Raw genomic sequence first — 22,337 nt, 5'->3', positions numbered from 1 at the left:
AATCTTCTCCTTCACCTTCTTCCATCATGACCCCGCTTTCTCCATGCTTAGTTCAACATATATAGTTTGACTTGAAACCTGACTTAAGCAAATGTGAATGAAGACTCATTGAGCTTGAATATTCCTTTAAATTCTTACATAGGGCACATGGACAGCATATGAAACCATCCCGCTTATTTGCCTCGGCCACACCTAAGAAATAGTGCAAGCCCTCTATAAAGTCTTGGGAGCGGCGATCGGCATTGTACATCCAATGGCGTGACATAATCTGTATTACACGACAAATTATGAAAACCTTGAACATAATTAAGTATTTTATTACACAACATAAATGACACACACACGGTTGATTAATTAACTAACCCTGGCTACAACATAAGCAATCCCAACTATCACTAAACAAACTAAAACTACAATGCACTTCAGTAACATAATTATTTTGTGATCGTACGCAACTAAAACAGACAAATCATTCTTCTGTTGAATATCAATAAGCTTCTCCTGCTGGCTCACTGCCTCATCAGCAGCAGCCGCTACCTCAAGCGCACCCAAATTCTGCACGTATGTAGCATAATCTTCCTCCCAGTACCAACCATCGCATCCATTGCCCTCCCACTGAAATTAAAGCCAAAAAATATTTAGTCAAAAATATTCAAGAAAAGCAGGTCAATTAGCCATAATTATAAAATGCGTAAGAAACTCACATCGCGATCCGGGCACTTGTAGAAAACACGACCCTTGTTGGGTCCCTGTCTCTTAACTCGGTACTCCATCACAATTTTCTGCTTACACTTGCCGCAGATAATGAGAGGGAGTTCTGGCCTCAGTCGTTTCGCAACCGAACGAGAGGCCGAGGATCCGATAACAGTTGTCATCTACTTTCTATACTTATTTTTGCAAACTAGTATAAATTTCATATTTTCTAAAATGATATATTTAAACAAAACTAGTACGGATTTCACATGTTTCAATAAATAACCATCCGTACTAGTTGACCTTGCTTTCGTGATCATCTCGGCCAGCATTTCTCCACCGGACGGCACCGTACTTGGCCAAGGAAGAGCTCCGATTCTACAAGAAAGGGAACACGGTCTTCCACGACCGTTGCCGTTCTCCCTCGTAGAATCAAAGCTCCTCCTTGACGTCCGTTACCGCTCGGCAGAGAACATGCTCGCCGACATGAACACGGTCCGCAAGTTCAACTAGTACGGATTTTCTACATTTTTCTAAGTTTTTCATTGCATGGAAAAATTAATTCTAAAATCACGTAAGCCACCGGGGACGAGGATGGCGCGTGCTCCAGCGAGGACGAGCGAGGAGTGATTTTGATGAACTAATTTAACTTTTGTTTATCCAAACATATATGCAAATCATCATGTGATTTTGAGCTAAAAATGACATATAAAATCATAAAAAAGTCCAACATATAAAGTTACACATGCATCTACATCGCAAAATGAGATAAGTTACTGATAAAACATAAGAGGATTAAGTTTGTTACCTCCAAAATCGAAGAGCAACACCAATGGAGGGGAGAGAGCAAGAACAACAGCAAGCTGAAGAATAGTGGCAGTGAGTTTGAATAATGGAATGGCTCGGGCTCGGGGAGATAGAAATGAACTGAATTATAGGCCGGGATAATTAGTCCCGGTTAGGGGTCGAAACCGGGACTAAAGATTAATCTTTATTCCCGGGGAATAACCCAAACCGGGACTAAAAGCTTTAGTCCCGGTTGGTATTACCAACCGGGACTAAAGGTAAACCTTTAGTCCCGGTTGATAATACCAGCCGGGACTAAAGATCCCTGCCCCGCGGATGACCGTTGGGCATGGACCTTTAGTCCCGGTTGGTATTACCAACCGGGACTAAAGGGTCCTTTAGTCCCGGGGGCAAAAAATGTCGAGGCTAATGCTAAATTGAGACATCGTTCTAAAGTCTGTTCTCTAGTAGTACTCGAGCTCATCATTAAGGCAATCAGCTTGTCTGTGCGTGGTGTGAGGTGTCGGGATTATATTCTGGGCTACCGGAACTACTCCATATTTAAAAGCTATGGAGATACGGTTTCGTGCTTGCGCAGATACCGTATAAAGCCGTCACTAGCAAAGATTCTAACCCGCCATAAGCCCATAATCCTACTGTCCCATCAGATGTTACGGTCGTCGCGCGCCTGCCGGGTCCGTTACGCGCGATCGCTAGCGTTTGTACTGTGACCGTGAGTGGTCTGGTGATCATCTGGCCATATCACATTCAGTGACTGTGTGAGAGTTTACCAGGGTAGACTTTGAATTGCCACCTAGTCACGAGTCAATGAGAATACATTTTAGAAGTGCAATTCTTGCATAAGTACTCTCCGAGGTAAATCATAGTTTCTTAAGCTTTGTTTTTTAATATCTTTGACTGAGTTTTTAGAGAGCTAGCTATATTAATATTTACATATTCAAATAAATACAGTAACTAATTTGATATTGTAAATATTGATATTTTCTATAAAGTTGATCAAAATTAGAGATGTAGGACAGGACTAAAATAAACTATAATTTGAAAAAGATGATAAGGCATACTCTTGGTGGGAGTTGGTTATGCACCATCAAAATAAAAAGGCCCACTTTGGTTTGTTTGCACATACTGCAGCTTCATATTCGAGTAGGTATGTAATATGTATTTGTAGACTAAATAAAGTGGGTTGTATATAAATATTCATACTTAGTGGTCTTTCTGTTCTAAATTGTAAGTCGTTTCGGCTTTTCAAGATATATATAGCTTTTACTATACACTTAGATATACACTATGTCTACGTATAAGTAAAAAGTATAAATCTAGAAAACCAAAACGACTTACAGTTTAGAACAGAGGGAGTACAAATTATAAACCAAATGTCCCCACCTCCTATTTATGGCGTTGTGCGACGGGGGCCCACCAATCATATTAAGGTCAGAAAATTTTGTTTTAAGTTTTTATAATTTGAAATCTGATGTTAATTTTTCAAATGTCCTCGAACGGAGAAACAAAACCAAAGTTGCAGTACTCGAAGGGATCTACAACTTTGTGCATGACTACATTTGTAGTGCCCAGGAATTATGTTTGAAGTTTTTAGATTGTGAAATTTATTTTTTTTTAAAAATTTCAAAGTATCTCGGATGGAGAAATGACCTAAACCAAAGTTGTAGTGCTGGAAGATATATGCACTTTTTAGTTGATAACTTTTTTATTTGAAATCATTTAGGACCCAAAATTTATGTGTTTAAGATTAATGATTTTGATATTCATATTTTTTTGAATTTTTCAAATGACCTTGGAAGGAGAAACGACATAAACCAAAGTTGTAGTACTGGAAGATGTATGCAACTTTATAGTTGATGACTTTGTCATTTGAATTCATTTAGGACCCAAAATTTATGTTTTAAGATTAATGATTTTGCTATTCATATATATATTTTTTACATTTCCCAATGACTTCGGAGGGAGAAACGACCTACACCAAAGTTGTAATTGAAGTGATTTAAAGCTTTTCAATTCAAACTTTTTTATTTAAGTTCTTTTAGGATCTCAAATATGCATTACAATGTTCGCTAAATTGAATACAAAAGGAAAATATCAACCACTTAGTTAGTTACAAGTCACTCTGAGGCGCATTAGTAAGAAGCAACATAACTAATAATTCTGAAAAAATGATTTCTAGAGACAGTTGAGTTCTAGTATATCCCTAACTTTTTAGAGTTTAAACTAGATTTCTTTGCCCTGTTTGGTGTCTTGGAATTAAGAGAAATTGAAAATAATCTAATAATAAAATAAGAAGCACTTTCTAGATATTGGTTTTAATTTCATGGAATCCAAACAAGCATAATGAAAAAGTGGACGCTAAAATTAGAAGCAATAGATGAAATCCCTGTGTCTTATTTTTGCTAATGTTTCCCCACTTTACCAATATAGCGGACTAACTATATACTCCCACTGTCTATAAAAGAATGCAATTCTAGTATAATACCAAGTTAAAATATTTTAAATTTAACTAACTATAAATAAAAATATTAATATAATATTAAATACGTATCATTTGATTTGTCATAAGATATATTTTTATACTATATTTATCTAATGCCATAAACATTAATATTTTTATCTATATATTTAATTAAACTTTAGACACATTAACTTAAAATTACTCCTACTCGCACATTCTTTCGTGGACAGGGGGGTTAGAACCACTTACATGGTCGATGGAGTTTTGAGTCTTCTCAGGAGTTACCGTCTCTGTATTATGAGCAGCAGCTAAAATGACTGAAACTAATTCAGCGTTTAGTCTGTCCATACATTTCTCAATCCTTACAGCAAGGCTGATGTGATAGTGGTGTTTACTCTTTCTACAGCTAGCAATTGCGAGGACCGACTATAGTATGGTGTATGGAACAGTATGCTGGGCAGCAGAAGCTTTTGTCTACTTGACTCTCTAGAACGTACTCCCTCCATCTCAGAAGTACCGTCTCAGAATTATTGTCATTCTAGAATGAGCATGACAATCAATAAGCAAGGAAAAAAGACCAAAATAGCCCCACAATGTTTGTGTCATGTTCTCTTCTCCCGTTCACATTCAAAATTTCAGATCCACACGGTGGCCGGTGGCCGCCAAGCCTCGCCTCGCCTCGCCTCGCCTCGCAGCTGGTCCATTCCTTGTTGAGCGCTGCAAATGGGAGGCCGTAGCCCACGCCAGATCTAGTGACTCCGTGCCCTCTCCGTCCGAGCCTTCTCTCCGACGGTGAGAGAGGTGAGGCTACTGACAGCCATGGGAGGAGCAGAGGAGGGAGGGGCCGGATCTCCGACGCCCCGATGTAGCCTCGCCAGGCAGTGTCACCTCCACGCGGATGGAGAAGAAGAGGAGGGTGTGCGCCGGCCTCCCACCGATGGAAGAGAAGAGGAGGGCGACCGGCGGAGAAGAGGGGGCCACCGGTGAAGAGGCAGAGGAGGGGGCGGAGGAAAATATGAGCTAGGGAGGGAGAGACAGAAAACGACGAGGGAGGGATGGGGTGGGCGGGTAGCCACGGAAAATTAATGTTAAGTGGGACCTATGTCTAAAACATTATTCTTTTCTGGACGTACTTCAAATGCCACGATGATGTTTTTATGGGACAAAGGGAGTACTAAAATATATTTAAAAAATAAATACGCATATTATTTTTCGAGGGGACAAACTTTTTTAAGTTTGACTAAGAATATAGAAAATAATATCAATATTTGTATCTTCAAATAACTTATTATAAAAGTATACTCATATTCAATATAACGATTGTTAGTATACATCCTAAATATTAGTATATTTTTATAAATTTAACCAAATTTAAAAATTTTAACTTCTCGGGAAGCGAGATATACATTTATTTTAGGACGGAAGAAGTACTTTAAACTTCCTCTTCAATTCAAAAGGTAGGGATCCAAGATAATGAAGAGCTGTGTAGGACAACTTGGAGCTGAAGTGTTGAACTCCCAACTCAGAGAGCGGCGCCAAATGAGCTTATCAGTCACCCTTGCCTCAAGTTTACTTCTGTCAGTCGATCCCAGAGGTTTAGGTACTGTACCAGCGCCTGGACTGAGACACCACAAATGATCTCTGAAATCCACCGTCCCGCTTGCAAGGCCTTGTGCAGCCGATTGCGTGTTCTGCTTGGAGTGCATGCACTTGACTCCTGGAGACCAGCTGCAAGAGGGACGAGGTCATCTCCGAATTTCAGGTTTTGAAAGTTAAAAGGAGTGCGTTGTCCGGTATTCGAATTTGATAGTGCTTTTTAAATTCAGCAAAAAGCTCAGGGAAGCAAATCGACACTACTAGAAGATTTGTGTTAAACTCATCCGGCGTACATGCGCTGGCAGGCGCAACGGGGGCCGGACGAGCAGTCGAGCACAGACAGCTAAGCCTGTGTCCTTGCTGCTTCATGCTCGTACCATGAAGTAATAAGTATTTCACTTAGCATTGGCTTGCATCTAGGCGTACCATGAAGCTGCTGGCAAATGGTCAAGGCAAAGAACTAACAGCACTGAATTGGGAGTAAGGATTGTCCGGACATGAGGCCCCAGCGCGGTGAGCATGCTGCTGGCTGGCTGGATGGATGCTTGGCGTGTTAAAAGTCCTTGACCCACGCTGCCGACAGCAGTTCTTGGGCCATAGTTACGAAAGCATCGCCCAGGCCCATCAAGGAAAATCCTTTCAGGCCCAATTTCTGCGCCAATGCCTACTCCGTCCTCGAGCACCTCGACTCCTCGCTGTTCATAGGTTGCCGTAGTCGGTAGAGGCTCTGCCAAGCGGAACAGGCCCTCCGCCTCTTTCCTCCGACGCTCCCAGCACGAACAGCTGGTTGATGCGTCCCCCACGGCTTTGCCTTGGGCCTTGGCTACTGTCGTCTCCTTCAATTGGTAGGCTCCCTTGCGCCATGGTCATTTGTCAATGAAATGTATTGCTTCATGCATTACCGATAGTTGCTACAAAATATTCTGAAGATAGGTACTAGTTCCACGCGCGCTCACAATATATTATATCTCAGATAAATCAGTATCTAAGCAAAGCCCTTTATTATCTAGCACAAATGTAGTTAGCGTGGCCTAAACGAAGACACACATTCTTGCTCCAAACTGTAGCACCTAGAGGTCTCTTGAGGTATTATCGGTCTGTTCGCTTGTTGGTTTCGGTCAGGGCTTATTAGCTGTGATACACTGTTTTCCTCTCACAACAAACCAGCACCAGCCGGGCTTATCAGCCTAGAAACCAACCAGCGAACATGCTGTATATGGGTAGCATTAACAAGGTTGATATGTTCGAGTGAATTCTTAGCTTCTGCACATAACCAAGGCTCAATATCTCCTTCTTGTTCAAGTAAATGTTGTCTTTTTCATAGCCTCTTTGTTCTTAGGAATTGTAACCTCATTTCTACTTCTTTCATAGTCGGTCGCTCTCCTCCTTTGACCCTTAAGCATGCTTCTGTAAGTAAGGCAATTTCACTAATCACTTCCTGGTCTGCTTCTTCCACAACTTGAGTATCCATTATTTCAATAAGAGACCCTTGGTGAAGTCCTTCAATGAAGAAATGAGACAAGCTTTGCTTTGCACCTAAATCATCAATAAAAATTAGCTTCTTTCTTGTCAAAAGTTCCACAAGTATTACTCCAAAACTGTATACATCACTCTTCTCCGTTAGTTGACCGGTATGATAATACTCTGGATCCAAGTAACCGAATGTTCCTTGAACAATTGTCACCACATGGGTCTCATCAAGTGAAAGAGATCTTGAAGCACCAAAATCTGAAACCTTTGTGGTGAAGTTGTCATCCAATAGTATATTTGAAGACTTTACATCTTTGTGGAAAATTGGCATCGTAGCTGCTGAGTGTAGATAAGCAAGAGCCCCTGCTGCTTCTGTTGCAATCCTAATGCGATCATCCCATGAAAGCAAGCGTTTTAATGTAGTATCAGTGTGAAGAAGTTCATACAGAGTTCCATTTGAAATGAATTCATATACAAGCAAGGGCACCACATCTTCTAGGCAGCAACCAAACAGTTTCACCACATTACGATGATTGATTTGAGACAAAATGACAACCTCATTGATAAATTGGTCTTTCTCTATTTGCTCCACTATTTTGGATTTTTTATAGCCACCCTACGTTGGTCTGATAGAATCCCTTTATAAACTGTTCCATGTCCTCCACGACCAAGAACACGCATAGCGTCAAAGTTGTTAGTCGCCTCCTCTAGTTCCTCCAATGAGAATATCTTTGTTTTGCTTGTAGCGCTTTCATCTGAGATCAGTTGCTCCAATAGCAAACCTTGATTTTTCTTGAAGTATGCTCGTCGGATTCTCTTTTGGATGCCTTTCTTCCACTTATTGACAAGTAGAATTGCACCCAATGCAATAAATATGGAGCCAAGGCCACAACAAATTCCAATTGCAATACCTATATGCATTTGCTGTGGTTATAAGACCAGGTTAATGTTACAAAATGTAATTGCAAGAGGATTTTGTTTGCTATGACTTACCCAAAAGAAGGTTCCGTTGCTTAGTCGATATGACACACTGCCCCTTAATAGAATCAAATTCTTTACTGTGGGGGCATGTCGTGCATTTATAGCTTCCAGGGATATTTTCACATGTACCATTGCAGTAGTTTGGCAGTGAGCATTCATCAATATCTGTAGACATCTAATTTGTTATTCAATATTTATATTGACCGTTACAAATATACTCTCCCCGTTCCAAATTATAAGATGTTTTAGCTTTTCTAGATACATTGATTTTACTATGTATCTAGACATTAGTGTATAAGTAAGTGCATAGCAAAAGCTATGTATCTAGAAAAACCAAAATGTCTTGTAATTTGGAATTGTGAGAGTTGTTAGTTGATCTCCACCAACAGGCCCAACGGCCTATTGGGCCCTTGGATCCGCGCCCTGATCGGGGGCGCCCAACCCTAATATGGTTGGTGGGCCCCCGTCGCATAGCGCCATAAATAGGAGGTGGGGGCCGGGGCGCCAAGCACGAGGTTCGCCTGAGCCGCCTAGCACCCCACCTACAGTCCTAAACCCTAACCGATCACAGAGGGGGCGCTGCCAGCGACAGGAAGCGCCGCCACTGCCTCTGCATCATGCCGGAGGACTGCTACTACGCCGGGCTGCCTTGCGGCCTCTACACCGACCCGAACGACACCGTTATTGCACTGCCACCGGGTTATCACCAAGCACTGCGATGGCGAGCCCATCTTCCTCTAAGGCAGCCGATGGTTTGCACTCCTTCACCCCTCTCTCTCTCTCATTCTATCTCTAATACAGTGCTAGTAGATATCCTAGGACTCATAGTTTATTACAAGAGCAAGTAGACATGCTAGATTTATGCCTAGAGATCCTGTTCTAGGTCTAACAATGGTATCAGACGCCTAACTAGGTGTAGATCTAGCCTTTTGGAACCCTCTGTCTACATGTAGATCAAGTCAGGGGTAAGAAACAGATTAGATCTGTTCGGATCTGAGAAGAGAAGAGAGTCATCGAACCCTAACCCTAATAGATGAATCCAAAGCAGTAAGAAGAAGAGGGACTCGTCTTCAAGAAGAACCCAAATCCGAGCTCAAACCCATGAAGCACTCGCTGGGGAAGATGAATAGTGACTCCAGTGAGTCAAACCCTAACCCTAACTTGACTTAACCCTAACCCTAATCCCCAATCGGATGAAATTCGAGAAGAATAGAGAAGAAGATCCAAAAACATATGAAGAAAAGGAGAAAGGGGAAGGGGCCTATCTCGCCGTGCACCACGCTGCCGCCTCACCGGCGCGCGGGAAGATGGCCGAGCCGTGCGAGCTCCGGCCAAGGGCGCCACCGCTAGTCCGCTCGACGGTGGCACGCTCACCCACGTGGGGAGCGCAGGCGCCGGCGAAGGGGTCGGCAACGGCGCCATGTTCTCTGCCTTTTCGCTCGGTCGCTCGCTGCTGCTGCGCTGAGGGGAGAAGAAACGAGCACGGCGAAGAGAGAGAGAGAGAGGAAAGAAGAGAATGGGCTAGGGTTTCACCGGGGTCGCCGCGGCGTCAGATTTTATATCCCCGATCCACGCGTGCGGCCGTCGGATGCGATCTGACGGTCACGATTAACTGGACCGTGTTTCGGCCCAGGCGGGCGAGCGCGGCGGGTGACTTTGCCGGCCCAGGCCTAGGTTGCGGCCTACGCGCAGGGGAGGTGCTGCGAGCGCGCGCGCAAGAGCTGCTGCTGTAGGTTGGGCCGCGTCCTGTAGCTGCTGGGCCGCTTACTGCTGCTGCAGGCCGGGCCAGAATGAACAGCGAAATGATTTGAAGTTTATTTAATTTTTAGAAGCAGATTTGAATGAATTTTGATGAATTTCAAAGGTTTAAAATTTATGGTAAAATTTTAGCAATGTGTTACCTTTTCTAGAAAGTAGATATGAACAAGAAAATGCTTCTGAAAAGTAGATAATAGATATTTTTTCTTGTTTCCGCTGCAATATTAAAGTTTATAATCTTCTAATTAAATTCGAACCAACAGAAGAATTTAATTTGAAGAGTAGTCAATTTTAATCAGTAAATTATAATATTGTTATTTTTCTGACCAACGTTGATAATAGCAATATTATAATATTTAATCATAAGTTTTCCATGCATTAATTCTATTTCTGCCCAACGGTGATGTAGAATTAGTGTATAAGAATATTGTATGTTTTAATTTTGACCAACGTTAAATAAAGCATGCAATTATAATGATATATTTTTTCTCACTATCTCTAACGATGTTTTTCAGGACTCAACCCAATGGCATTCATCTCGTACATACCACCCCTTGAAGGGGGCAATTATAGTGTATGGCGAGAGAAGTATGAGCTCGCACTTGCGCTGTCCGAGAATGACTTAGCGCTCACCTCCCCATGTCCTACTGGGAGAAAACGAGTCTAATGTTGATTTCACTGCTCGGCAGCGAGATCATGCAGAAGTGCACATGAAGTATGATCTCGAGCGCAAGAAGTGGGACATCTCAAACCGCAAGTGCTTGATGGTGGCCAAGTCCACTATTTCAGATGCTATAAGGGGGTCTATCCTAGACTGTGATACCGCCACTGAGTACCTTAAGAAGGTGGACAGTTAGTTCACTGGCTCTTCCAAAGGCTTATGCTAGTACATTGATCAAGAAATTATTCAATGAGAAATATACTGGTGGCGGTATCAGAGAGCACATTTTGAAGATGAGCAACACGGCTGCGAAGCTGAAGCCAATGGATTTGGGGCTCAAGGATGAGTTCCTCGATTCATTTGGTTTTTGCTTCCTTGCCAAAGGAATATGAAACATTTATTGTTAACTATAACATGCAGCTCGACAAGTGGGACATAGAAAAGCTCATCGCAATGTGTGTTCAAGAAGAGGAAAGGCTGAAGTCCTTACAGGGTGACTCTGCTAACCTTGTCAAGGACAAGAAAAAGAACTTCAATAAGAATATCAAACCTCAAGGGAAAGCCTCTCAGACTGAGCACCATCAGAAGAACTCCAATGCTCAAGTTGAGAAGGATCAGTGCAAATGGTGCAAGAAGCATGGACACTACCAGAGTGATTGTCCAGACTTCCTGAAGAGCCTGCTGAAGAGAGGTGAGGATTTCATTACATTCATAGATGGATCCCTGTATTTAAGTTATGCAAAATCTACTTTGTGGATTGATTCAGGTGCAACTGTTCATGTTGCAAATTCATTATAGGGATTCCATATGAGGAAGACCCTGCAAAGAGGAGAAAGAAGAATTAAAGTATCAAATGGAGTTGAAGCTCAAGTTGAAGCCATTGGAGATCTTTCTCTAGAATTAGTTGATGGGTTTCTACTTAAGCTTTCAGATGTTCTATTTGTACCCTCTTTGCGAAGAAACTTAATAAGTGGGTCATGTTTAGATGACGATGGATATGATTGCCACTTTGGTAATGGCAAATGCCAGATTGTTTATAATAATAAATGTGTTAGTCTTGCCTTCCGACAAGACAAGCTTTATTTATTATCACTTTCTGAGAATGTGAATGATGTAAGCACTGAGAATGAGAATGCTTCCTCATCTATGAATGCAACAAATAAGTGGAAGAGAGAACATGATGTATCTTCGAAATTATGGCACTGTCGTTTAGGCCATATTTCGAGGGGGAGAATAGAGCGATTGATTAAGAAATCAATTCTTCCGCCCTTAGAATTTTCAGATTTAGAACAATGCATAGATTGCATAAAAGGAAAGTATATTAAGAAAATAAAGAAAGATGCCAAACAAAGCGCAGGAATTTTAGAAATAATCCACACAGACATCTGTGGTCCTTTTTCTGTGAAGAGTGTGGATGGTTATGATTCATTTATCAACATTCACAGATGACTATTCTCATTTTGGCTATATTTATCCAATTAAAGAAAGATCGAAAGCATTGGATAAATTTAAAATATTCAAGGCTGAAGTAGAGAATCAGCACAACTTAAAGATTAAGGTAGTAAGGTCCGACCAGTGGGGAGAGTACTACGGTCGACACACCCCATATGAGCCAAGTTCCTGGACCCTTTGCAAGGTACTTATAGGAAAATGGCATAGTAGCCTAGTATTCTACACCGGCGAGCCTCAGCAGAATGGAGTAGCTGAAAGACGCAACCGTACCTTAATGGATATGGTGAGAAGCATGATAAGTTACTCTACCTTACCGATAAGTTTATGGATGGAGGACGTTAAAAACCGCCATTCATATTCTTAATCGAGTGCCAAGTAAGTTGGTGCCCAAGACACCATATGAGTTGTGGACAGGAAATGAACCCTCACTAAACTATTTACGTGTGTGGGGTTGTCCTGCTGAGGCAAAAGTATTTAATCCAAACATAGGGAAGCTGGACTCCAAGACAGTCAGCTGCCATTTCATTGGCTATCCAGAAAAGTCAAAATGTTATCGCTTCTATTGTCCTGACTAGACAAATAAAGTTTGTAGAAATAAGACATGCTGTCTTCTTGGAGGATGATATGATCAGGGAGAGCATGGTAGCGCGAGAAATTAGTTTTGAAGAGAAACGGGTATACGTGCCTACTCCTATGGTTCAGGAACCATTTTTCACGCTACCTGTTGTTGCTGTACCAACAATGCAAGACACTGTAGTAACAACACCTGTTGTTAGTTCTCCTGTGGCAATAATGATTGAGCATGAGGAACCTATCCTTTAGGATCCCAAGAACCCGTTGTCACACATGAGGAAGAGGAACAACAGCCTCAAATAGAACAAGCATCATCTAGCGAGGCCCATAGAAGGTCTCAAAGAGTCAGGAGATCAGCCATTCCTGATGATTATGAAGTTTATGAAAGTGAGGAATTTCAAATGGAGGGTGATCCCACCTCATTTGAAGAAGCCATGAGAAACGCTCACTCATCCAAGTGGCTGGAAGCCATGGAAGATGAAATGAAATCAATGAAAACCAACAGAGTTTGGAACTTAGAAACAATTCCTAAAGGAGTCAAGACAGTAGGCTGTAAATGGGTCTACAAAACTAAACATGACTCCAAAGGAATATAGAAAGGTTTAAAGCGCGACTTGTGGCAAAAGGTTTCACGCAAAGAGAAGGCATAGATTACAATGAGACATTTCCTACAGTCTCATGTAAGGATTCTTTTAGAATCATAATGGCGCTGGTAGCACATTACGACTTAGAATTGCATCAGATGGATGTAAAGACAGCGTTCCTAAACGGGGATTTGGAGGAAAACGTTTACATGGCACAATCGAAAGGTTTTGTTGTGGAAGGAAAAGAACGCATGGGATACCGCTTGAAGAAATCCATTTATGGATTAAAGCAAGCTTCAAGACAGTGGTATTTGAAGTTTGATAGTACAATAAGAAAGTTTGAATTTCAAGAAAATGTAGAGGACAATTGCGTTTATGCAAAGTTCAAGAATGGGAAATACATTTTCCTAGTCTTGTATATGGATAACATCTTGCTCGCTAGCAGTGATGTTAGTCTACTACTAGAAACAAAGAAGTTATTGTCCTCAAAGTTTGATATGAAGGATCTCGGTGAAGCTTCGTTCGTCCTAGGAATAGAGATTCACCGAGATAGAGAAAATGGGGTTTTAGGACTATCACAAAAAGTATACTTAGAAAAAGTTCTAAAGAAATATAGTATGCAAAATTGTAAGTCATCACCTGCTCCCATAGTCAAGGGCGACAGATATGGAGAATTTCAATGTCCCAGGAACCAATATAGATCGATCAAATGAAAAGTGGTTCCATATAGTTCAGCTATCGGAAGTCTACAGTATGCTCAAGTGTGTACTCACCCTGACTTAGCATTTGTTACCGGGTTGCTTGGTAGATATCAGAGTAATCCAGGAATAGAACACTGGAAATTAGTAAAGAAAGTTTTGAGTTACCTGCAAGGTACGAAGGGTCTCATGCTAACGTACAGAAGATCTGATTCCCTGCACATAGAGGGGTACACAGATTCTGATTATGCGGGAGATGAAAGAAAGTCCACGTCAGGGTACATATTCACTGTCGCAGGAGGAGCTATATCGTGGAAAAGCTCAAAGCAAACCATCACTACATCGTCCACAATGTATGCCGAGTTTGTAGCATGTTATGAGGCCACAGGACAAGTGAATTGGCTAAAGAAATTCTTGCCCGGGTTGAAAGTGGTAGACGACATACATAAACCACTTAAGTTATACTGCGATAATAATCCAGCAGTATGTTATGCTCACAACAATAAGTCAAGTGGTGCTGCCAAACACATTGACATAAAGTATTATGTTGTGAAAGATAAAGTCCGGGATCATATAATTAGTCATTGAGCATATAAGAACAGAAAAGATGCTCGCGGATCCGCTTACAAAAGGCTTACCACCCAGTGTGTTTAGAGAACACGTAGCCGGCATGGGTTTAAGGGAAAGCCTATGATTCCTGGATAATAAGGGCCTAGTTAAGAATCTGTTTCAAAACAGAGATGTGCATTGTAGCTGTTTAATCTAATGGCAAGAGACCGTAACGATGAGGCACGCTCTATGCACTGATCTGTGATGAAATGGGAACAAGAGAAAGTAAGTAAGTTAAGTTTAAGTTATAAGTGAGATCAAGGGGGAGAATGCTAATTGATCTCCACCAATAAGCCCAATGGCCTATTGGGCCCTTGGATCCGCGCCATGATCGGGGACGCCCAATCCTAATATGGTTGGTGGGCCCCCGTCGCACAGCGTCATAAATAGGAGGTGGGGGCCGGGGTGCCGAGCACGAGGTTCGCCTAAGCCGCCTAGCACCCCACCTACCGTCCCAAACCCTAACCGATCACAGAGGGGGCACTGCCAGCGACGGGAAGCGCCGCCACCGCCTCTGCATCACGCTGGAGGACTGCTACTACGCCGGGCTGCCTTGCGGCCTCTACACCGACCCCGGACGACACCGCTACTGCATTGCCATCGGGTTATCGCCATGCACTGCGATGGCGAGCCCATCTTCCTCCAAGGCAGCCGTTGGTTTGCACCCCTTCATCCCTCTCTCTCTCTCATTCTATCTCTAATCCAGTGCTAGTAGATATCCTAGGACTCGTAGTTTATTACAAGAGCAAGTAGACATGCTAGATTTATGCCTAAAGATCCTGTTCTTGGTCTAACAAGAGTATCATATATTCTTGTATTATACTATGCTGAAAACAAATCCAATGTTTATATAATTTGATCCGATTGAACTTCGAATTACAGCTCTGTTAGAGCATGTGATCCGACTAATATGCATTCCATTTTGGGTATGAGTGATGTAATGCTCCGTAGACGTACTGAACACTGATCGATGAGAGGGATGTACCTTTGCAGCCGCCCTGTATGTACGGATTTCCTTGGAAGCCGGAAGAACAATTGCAACGATACCCCATAAATATGTCCCCATGGGTTACGTGTAGACAAGAACTGTTTGTGCTACGGCATGCATAGTTGCTATTATTCTGCTTAGCTTGCTGACAAGTTGAATTGGTTATTGCCCATCTTATAACAATGTCATATTCCATAGAAAAATCAAATTGATCTTTGACAGGGCCCTCGAAGTCAGTATCTCCTTGCTCGTTGGTATTAACTATTACCATTTCTTTCATGGAGCTTGCATTGTTGTTTAGTGTGTTGCTGACAATCAGAGTCCCATCTTCTACTGACACATTAATCACGTGATATTGTGCACTTCCTTAGCTGAAAAGTGTAGTGTTACCTGCTGTACAATTAAGCTTGAACCTTTTGTTTCCATAACAATCTTCTTCGAGGCCGAAAGGGAAGGGAATGGTCATGTTTCCACATGACCTCCGGCAATGCTCTTTAGGCTTCGCGTTGCAATCTGCACCATAATAAATTGACAAAGAGTAAGAACAAGATGATTGAAATGATATGTTTGTGATATTTTCATTTTTTAGAGAAAAGCAAGCAAGTAGAACCTTGTTTCAGCTTGCATCCATCTGAAAGGTAAGCATTGGACGTGTAAAAATCATTGGAGCAGTCGCAGGTATAACCTCCATGTGATGCATTTCTACAAATGCTGTCGGTGCCACCACAAGCATAGCTTGCCTTGTTCATCTGCGCGATTTTGCAGCTTGGTTGGTCCATGATGGCAACCCAAAGTGCAGCGTCATCAATCTTGCTTGCATTTGTCCAACTTGAGAAAAGATCAGTCGCATTTTCCATGTAATGATCTCCAATCGACATGAAAGCCATGATGCCAGGGTGCAGAGGATGTGACTGTGCTGCCATATTATCAGCCCGCACAATTGTTCCTTGAAAGCCTGAGATGTCGTTTTGTAGACGGATGGAACAGCAACCAAAACCGTTGCAAGGCCCTTGATTCGGCAATACCTTGCCGTGGCACCTGCTCATGCAGGAGTCGATTGGGTTTCTCATAGAGTCAAACAAGTCAACATCGAAATCGCAGGCAAGGAAGAAGAAAGTGTTATAATAACTGGTGATAGTAATACCCTTAGCGGGGGCATCCCAAGATACATTGTAGGTGTTCGTACCATATTCTTCCATGCTAGTACCGTTGAAGAACATAGCGGGGACGTAAACTAAGTTACTATCTCCTATGCTTATGTAAGTAACCTGAGTTGTGCTGTTGCCCAGAAACAACTTTGGAGGTTGAGTGGTGTGGTTGCAGGTAAGCTCGAAGCCTCGTCGGAAGCAGCCGGCTCCTATGCCGAAGGGGTAGGTGATGTCGACGTTCCCACAGCTGGAGGTTGAGTGGTGTGAGCTAAGGAGGCAGCGGACGGGATATACAGTATCCCTCCGTTGTCGCCCAAGGCAGCGAAAGCAGGCGGCCAAACCATTACTCTACTTGAGCTCATCATTAAGCCAATCAGTTTGTCTCCGTGGTGTTATTAGTGTCGGGGTTCTGGGTTACGGGACTACGCATATTTAAAGGCCATCGATACAGTTTCGTGCACGCGTAGATACTCCTGTCAGGAGCAAATTAACACGCCAACGCCATAATACTCCTGTCCCAGCAGATGTTATGGTCGTCGCCTGCCAGGTACTTCACGCGCGGTCGCTTTGGCTAGCGTCTATATGACTGTGTGTGGTCTGGTAGTTATGAGGCATATCACAGTGCGTGATTGAGAGTTTACCAGGGTTCAGGCCCGAAATGATCGAATTTCTGTGAAATTTATCTATTTTGGTGAGGTCCGAAACAATACTATACCGGTCAAAGATTTTGATTAAATTCGAATTTTAGTTTACTCTAGAGTTGAAAAACAAATCTACGAGTTCTTCATTTCTATTAAATGCATACCTATCAAGCTATAATTCAGTCGTCGCTGGGACCAAAAACGACTCGCCAAGTGCGTTGCTCACTAGCTAGCTCCCAAAGCTCATTGCTAATGGGCCATGGCAAAACCAAATAAACGAGTTAACGGCTCGCCAAGTGCGTTCATTTGGCAACACTGTCATGCTGGATGATTAAGGATTACACGTCTGGTCTGCATCTCATGCTATGTATCTTTTTTCTTTTTTGAAAAAAAGAGAGAACTGAAATCAATTCCTCACGCTGTCTATCTTCTTTGAGAAGCTAACCTGCAAAGTTAATACGTGTATGCGAGTCTCTTTAGATCTTGCGTGCATGGTTATTTTTAGCCAAACAAGAAAAGAAGTGAGATCTCCTTATCTTGTTCACCAGTCTTGCATGTGAAAGTGGGAATCAGCAACTTAAGAAATACGAAACCTTAATACTAGGTCAAGCGTTGTTTTGGTCGTATATAGGTAGAATAGTCATTGTAGTCTTTGAACTACAAGGTACTAAAAAGTGTATAGCACCGGTTGGCAGTGAATTGGTGTCGAGATAGGAGGCACTATTGCGGATGCTAAGTTCCAATAACGGCATATGGTAATCACAATAAATTTAAGCATATATATGATGAATAATGGGTATAAATATGCATTCAATCATATAATTATTCTCAAAGAACTTATCTCTAGCATACTTAAATTAAGAAAAAAACATGGCAAAAATTGCTAGCGGACACCGAAAGTGAGGCCGCTTTGCCAGCGGACATCGAAAAAGATTGATTTGCTGGCGAACACTCTAGTTTGTGCCAAATTTGCTGAAGGACACCAGACGTATTAAAATATTTATTTCTGGCTTAGGAGGTGAGAGAACAGCTGTGAAATGACGTTTTTTTCCCTCTGTCTCTTTCTTCTTCCTCTCTCTCCCTTTCTTCTCGCCGTGACTGCCCGTCTCTCTCGCCATGGTTAGCTGTCGCCGCTGCCACCCGCGCTATCGTGGCCCGTTGCCGGTGCGCCCTGTGGCCCCCACACGCTGCCACGGCCTGCTACCGCCCACGCCCTGCCTCCTCACGTGCCGCCACAGCCTCCTCATGTCCCGGAGCTGCCACCACCAGCGGCCCCATGCGGCGCCGAAGATTGCTCGCGCCTAGGCCGCCTCCCACGCATGCCCGGTCTTGCCCGCATGCCCTTTCCCCAGCCGCCAACCCATGCCCCGCGCAACCGGCTGCCGGCTTCCCCTGCGCACCCTGCCCAGGCGTCGCGTCGGCTTCCAACCACACCGCCAGTGAGGAGGCTATGGTGGCACGTGAGGCAGCAGGGGCAAAACGGTCTTTTACATTAGATTTTAACACCGTTTAAAAGCTCTAGTTTGGTTTTGGTGAATTGATGAAACTCTATGTGCTAACCTATTTGCTCTAAGTGATCATGAGATAGGTAGCACTATTCCAAGTGGTGGAGCAAATGAACATCTTGTTGATGGTAGTGATGGCCATGGTGATCAAGTGCTCAACTTGAAAAGGAAGAAAGAAAAAAAACAAAATGGGCTCAAGGCAAAGGTGAATTTGATAGGGCCCTTTTGTTTTGGTGATCAAGACACCTAGTGGGTGTGATCACATTTAAGATAGATAGCCGTACGATTAAGAAGGGTGAAACTCGTATCGAACTACGGTTATCAAAGTGCCACTAGATGCTCTAACTCATTGCATATGCATTTAGATCTAGTAGAGTGCTAACACCCTTGAAATTGTTTGTGAAAAAAATGCTAACACACGTGTACAAGGTGATACACTTGGTGGTTGGCATATTTGTTCAAGGGTGGAGAAGTTGGTGAAGTGGAGGGGCTGTTTTCCTCTGACCGGACGCAGGTCACGCACTGACCGGACTCGGGGTTCGACGCGTCTGGTCATCGGTGCAGTGAAGAGCGTGGCGTCAGTCCCTGACCGGACGCTAGCACAAGTAGTGACCTGACACGACAGAGGTGCGTCTGGTCATGTATGACGTACGATGACGCAAGCAACAGAGCGAGGTAGAGTTGACCTAACTCACCGACGCGTCCGATCACGTGTGATCTGACACGTCCGGTCGCGAAATTTCGCCTCTAGATGCTTACTGGAACTGACCTAACGCTGAGAAGCCGCGAGGAGCAGCGCGTCCGGTCACTGCGTGGCTGGCTCGGGCGCAGGAGCGATCAGATGCCGCGTTGGCGCGTCAGGTCGTGTTGCCACGAGTCTGGTCTTAAATTAACACACGAGGTTTTGAATTTGACCGTTGGAATCATACGCGTGAGGTTGAACAGAGGTGACACGTGGATGGCGATGGTTGACTAGACACTGAGGTGTGCGTCCGATCATACCTGATCGGTGCGTCTGGTCGCCTTGAGTTGGGCTGTAGTGAGAGCCCAATGGCTCTATTTCGTGGGGGCTTCTATTTAAGCCCCATGGTCGGCTCTAGCTCACTCTCTTGGACATTTATATTGACATAGCAACCTTGTGGGCTTAGCCAAAGCCCTTCCACTCATCTCCATCATGGATTCATCATCTTTGTTAGATTGAGAGTGAATCCAAGTGCATTGCTTGAGTGATTGCATCTAGAGGCACTTGGTGATTGTGTTTCGCTGCGGATTTCGCTTGTTTCTCTTGGTGGTTGCCGCCACCTAGACGGCTTGGTGCAGCAAGGATCATCGAGAGGAGGAAGGTGATTGTCTCTGGCTTCGATTGTGGTGATTATGAGGGGTTCTTGACCTTTCCCCGACGAAGAGCCAAAAGGTACTTTAGTGGATTGCTCGTAGCCTGTGGATCCCCATCTTGTGTTGGTTGTGCGGCACCCGATTGCGGATTAGGCATGTGATGCCTATTAGCGCATGAACCTCCAAGTGGGTGAATCGCTACAACGAGGACGTAGCTTGCCGGCAAGCAAGTGAACCTCGGGGATAAATCATTGTGTCATCTTGTCCCGAGGATTTCATTGGTTTTCTTGTGATTGATTGATTGTTCATCCCTTGCCACGTCGGTATATCTTCACTACCTTACTTGTATTTACATTCTCTAGTGTAGCTAAGCTCTTTAGTGTGTTAGTTTTGAGAGCTATCTTTCTTGTTTGTGTAGTGGTTAGTGAGGCTCTTTAGTTAGTCTTTGAGAGCTCACTAACTTATTAGTAGTGACTTAGCCCCTTGTGTGAATTAGAGACTATAGTAACTAGAATTATGGTAGGTGGCTTGCATTTTTTAGTGGGCTAGCGCAACACTCGCTCCGCTTCATAATTGTCTAACCACATTGTTAAGTGTTGTTATAGAAATTTTTATAGGCAATTCACCCCACTCTAGCCATTAGGACATTTCACCGTTACACCTTGAAACTGATGGAAGTATCAGATAGGTAAGGAAAATTGAAAGGGTAGACAAATAAGAAAGATTTCAAGTTTGGTTATCAAATAAGAGAGCATTAATTTTTTCAGTGTCAAATAGAAAATTTTATCTTAATAATTCTAATGTTATTTGGAATGTTATCTTGTAATAGTGTCATTTTTATATATATCTTACTAGACATTATTTTTGTGGAATAATTATAGCTGCTATAAACACTATTTAGTACTCCCTCCATTCTAAATTATAAACCATGAATAATTATAGCTGCTATAAACACTATTTAGTACTCCCTCCATTCTAAATTATAAACCATTCTGACTTTTATAGACATATTACTATTGTGATATACCTAGATATACACTAAAAGAGATAGAACGACTTACAATTTAAAATAGAGGGAGTAATTTAAGAAAACACGGGTAAATTAGAACAACAACAAATCTACAACTTTTTCTTAGCTATTTCTAGCATGAGGCTCAACTAATAACCAATTATGATAAAAAAATAATATGTTTTTATCTATAAGCTAGAAATTATATTTAATTATTGGAATGAAAAAAATAATATTATAGTTGAACAATATGAATATATGATATCCAAACTAGATACGGATCTGAACGATCCAATCATTCATATTCAAGGATATTTGGATCTATATTTATATTTATTTTGAATTATATGGATATAAATATCGAATGTGTGATGTCCAATTCGATAGCTAGGGAGAATGTCAGGGGCACTAGGACCTAACGGTGACCATTTATGTTATATCGTGAGTGGTCCTAGAGCTAACAGGCGCGACATTACGACGTTCCATGTAGGGCAAGTAATGACAATGAGCAAAGAAATAGTTGAAGGATTAAAATGCACTTTGCTATTCACAGGTAAAATTGAATTCAAAATATAAAGTTCAAGGACTAATACGAGGTGAAACTGAATTCAAAATATAGAGTTTAAGACTAAAACGGTCACTTTGATAGTTTTTAGATGAACATGAGCCCCAAAAAGTCTAGTATACTTATTATATTTTGATATCTCATTACATGATTTATTTCTAAAATTCATTACATGGATATTTACATATAACAAAGTTAAATGGGTACTTAGATGCGAATCCATACGAGAACTATATGTTTAGTATTAGTACATGGATAATATATTTTGTTTGTACATAAAGCCCGACAATAAATTCTTGCCTCGGCTCATGAACGCCATGGCTCATCAACGCCACACTGAACGATGAGCTCTTCTTCTCTATTGCCAACCACATGCTCACCGTCGTCGACGTCGACGCGTTCTACGTCAAGCCCGATGTACCCCGGCGCGAGCTACTACATGAAGGGAAGGTGTGGTGGTACACCACATGCTAGGCACGTTCATCTGCAGCCCAGAACAACCTCCCAGTCTTCTTCGTGCCGATCTTGCCGCAGATCAAACCACGAAGCTCCGCAGCCTCGCGAGATCGAAATACGTGGCCACCGCGCCGCGGAACATCGACTGGCGCTTCTTCTTCATCGCAGGGCTCAGCACGCACGCGTGCGCTGTCAACGGTACCTGCCAGGGCCCGAGTGGGTCCAGTTCGCGGCGTCCATCAACAACATCTTGTTCGTGTGCTGCTGGCGCACTTCACCATTCATGGTCACGAGTAATCACGATTTTGAGGGAGGGTTCAGGGGCAAACTTGATCGGTGACACGTTA

General features: G+C 42.8%; 1 pseudogene; it reads right to left on the bottom strand.

Annotated features, from left to right (window-relative positions):
• Window positions 1-6,875: 6,875 nt before the first annotated feature.
• LOC136465859 (wall-associated receptor kinase 5-like) lies at window positions 6,876-16,823 on the bottom strand (annotated as a pseudogene).
• Between the last annotated feature and the right edge of the window lie 5,514 nt (window positions 16,824-22,337).

Source organism: Miscanthus floridulus, chromosome 7 (assembly GCF_019320115.1).
Source record: "Miscanthus floridulus cultivar M001 chromosome 7, ASM1932011v1, whole genome shotgun sequence".
Classification (NCBI taxonomy): Eukaryota; Viridiplantae; Streptophyta; class Magnoliopsida; order Poales; family Poaceae; genus Miscanthus; species Miscanthus floridulus.
Note: the sequence above shows the minus strand (reverse complement) of the source record. Positions and strands in the feature narration are given on the sequence as shown.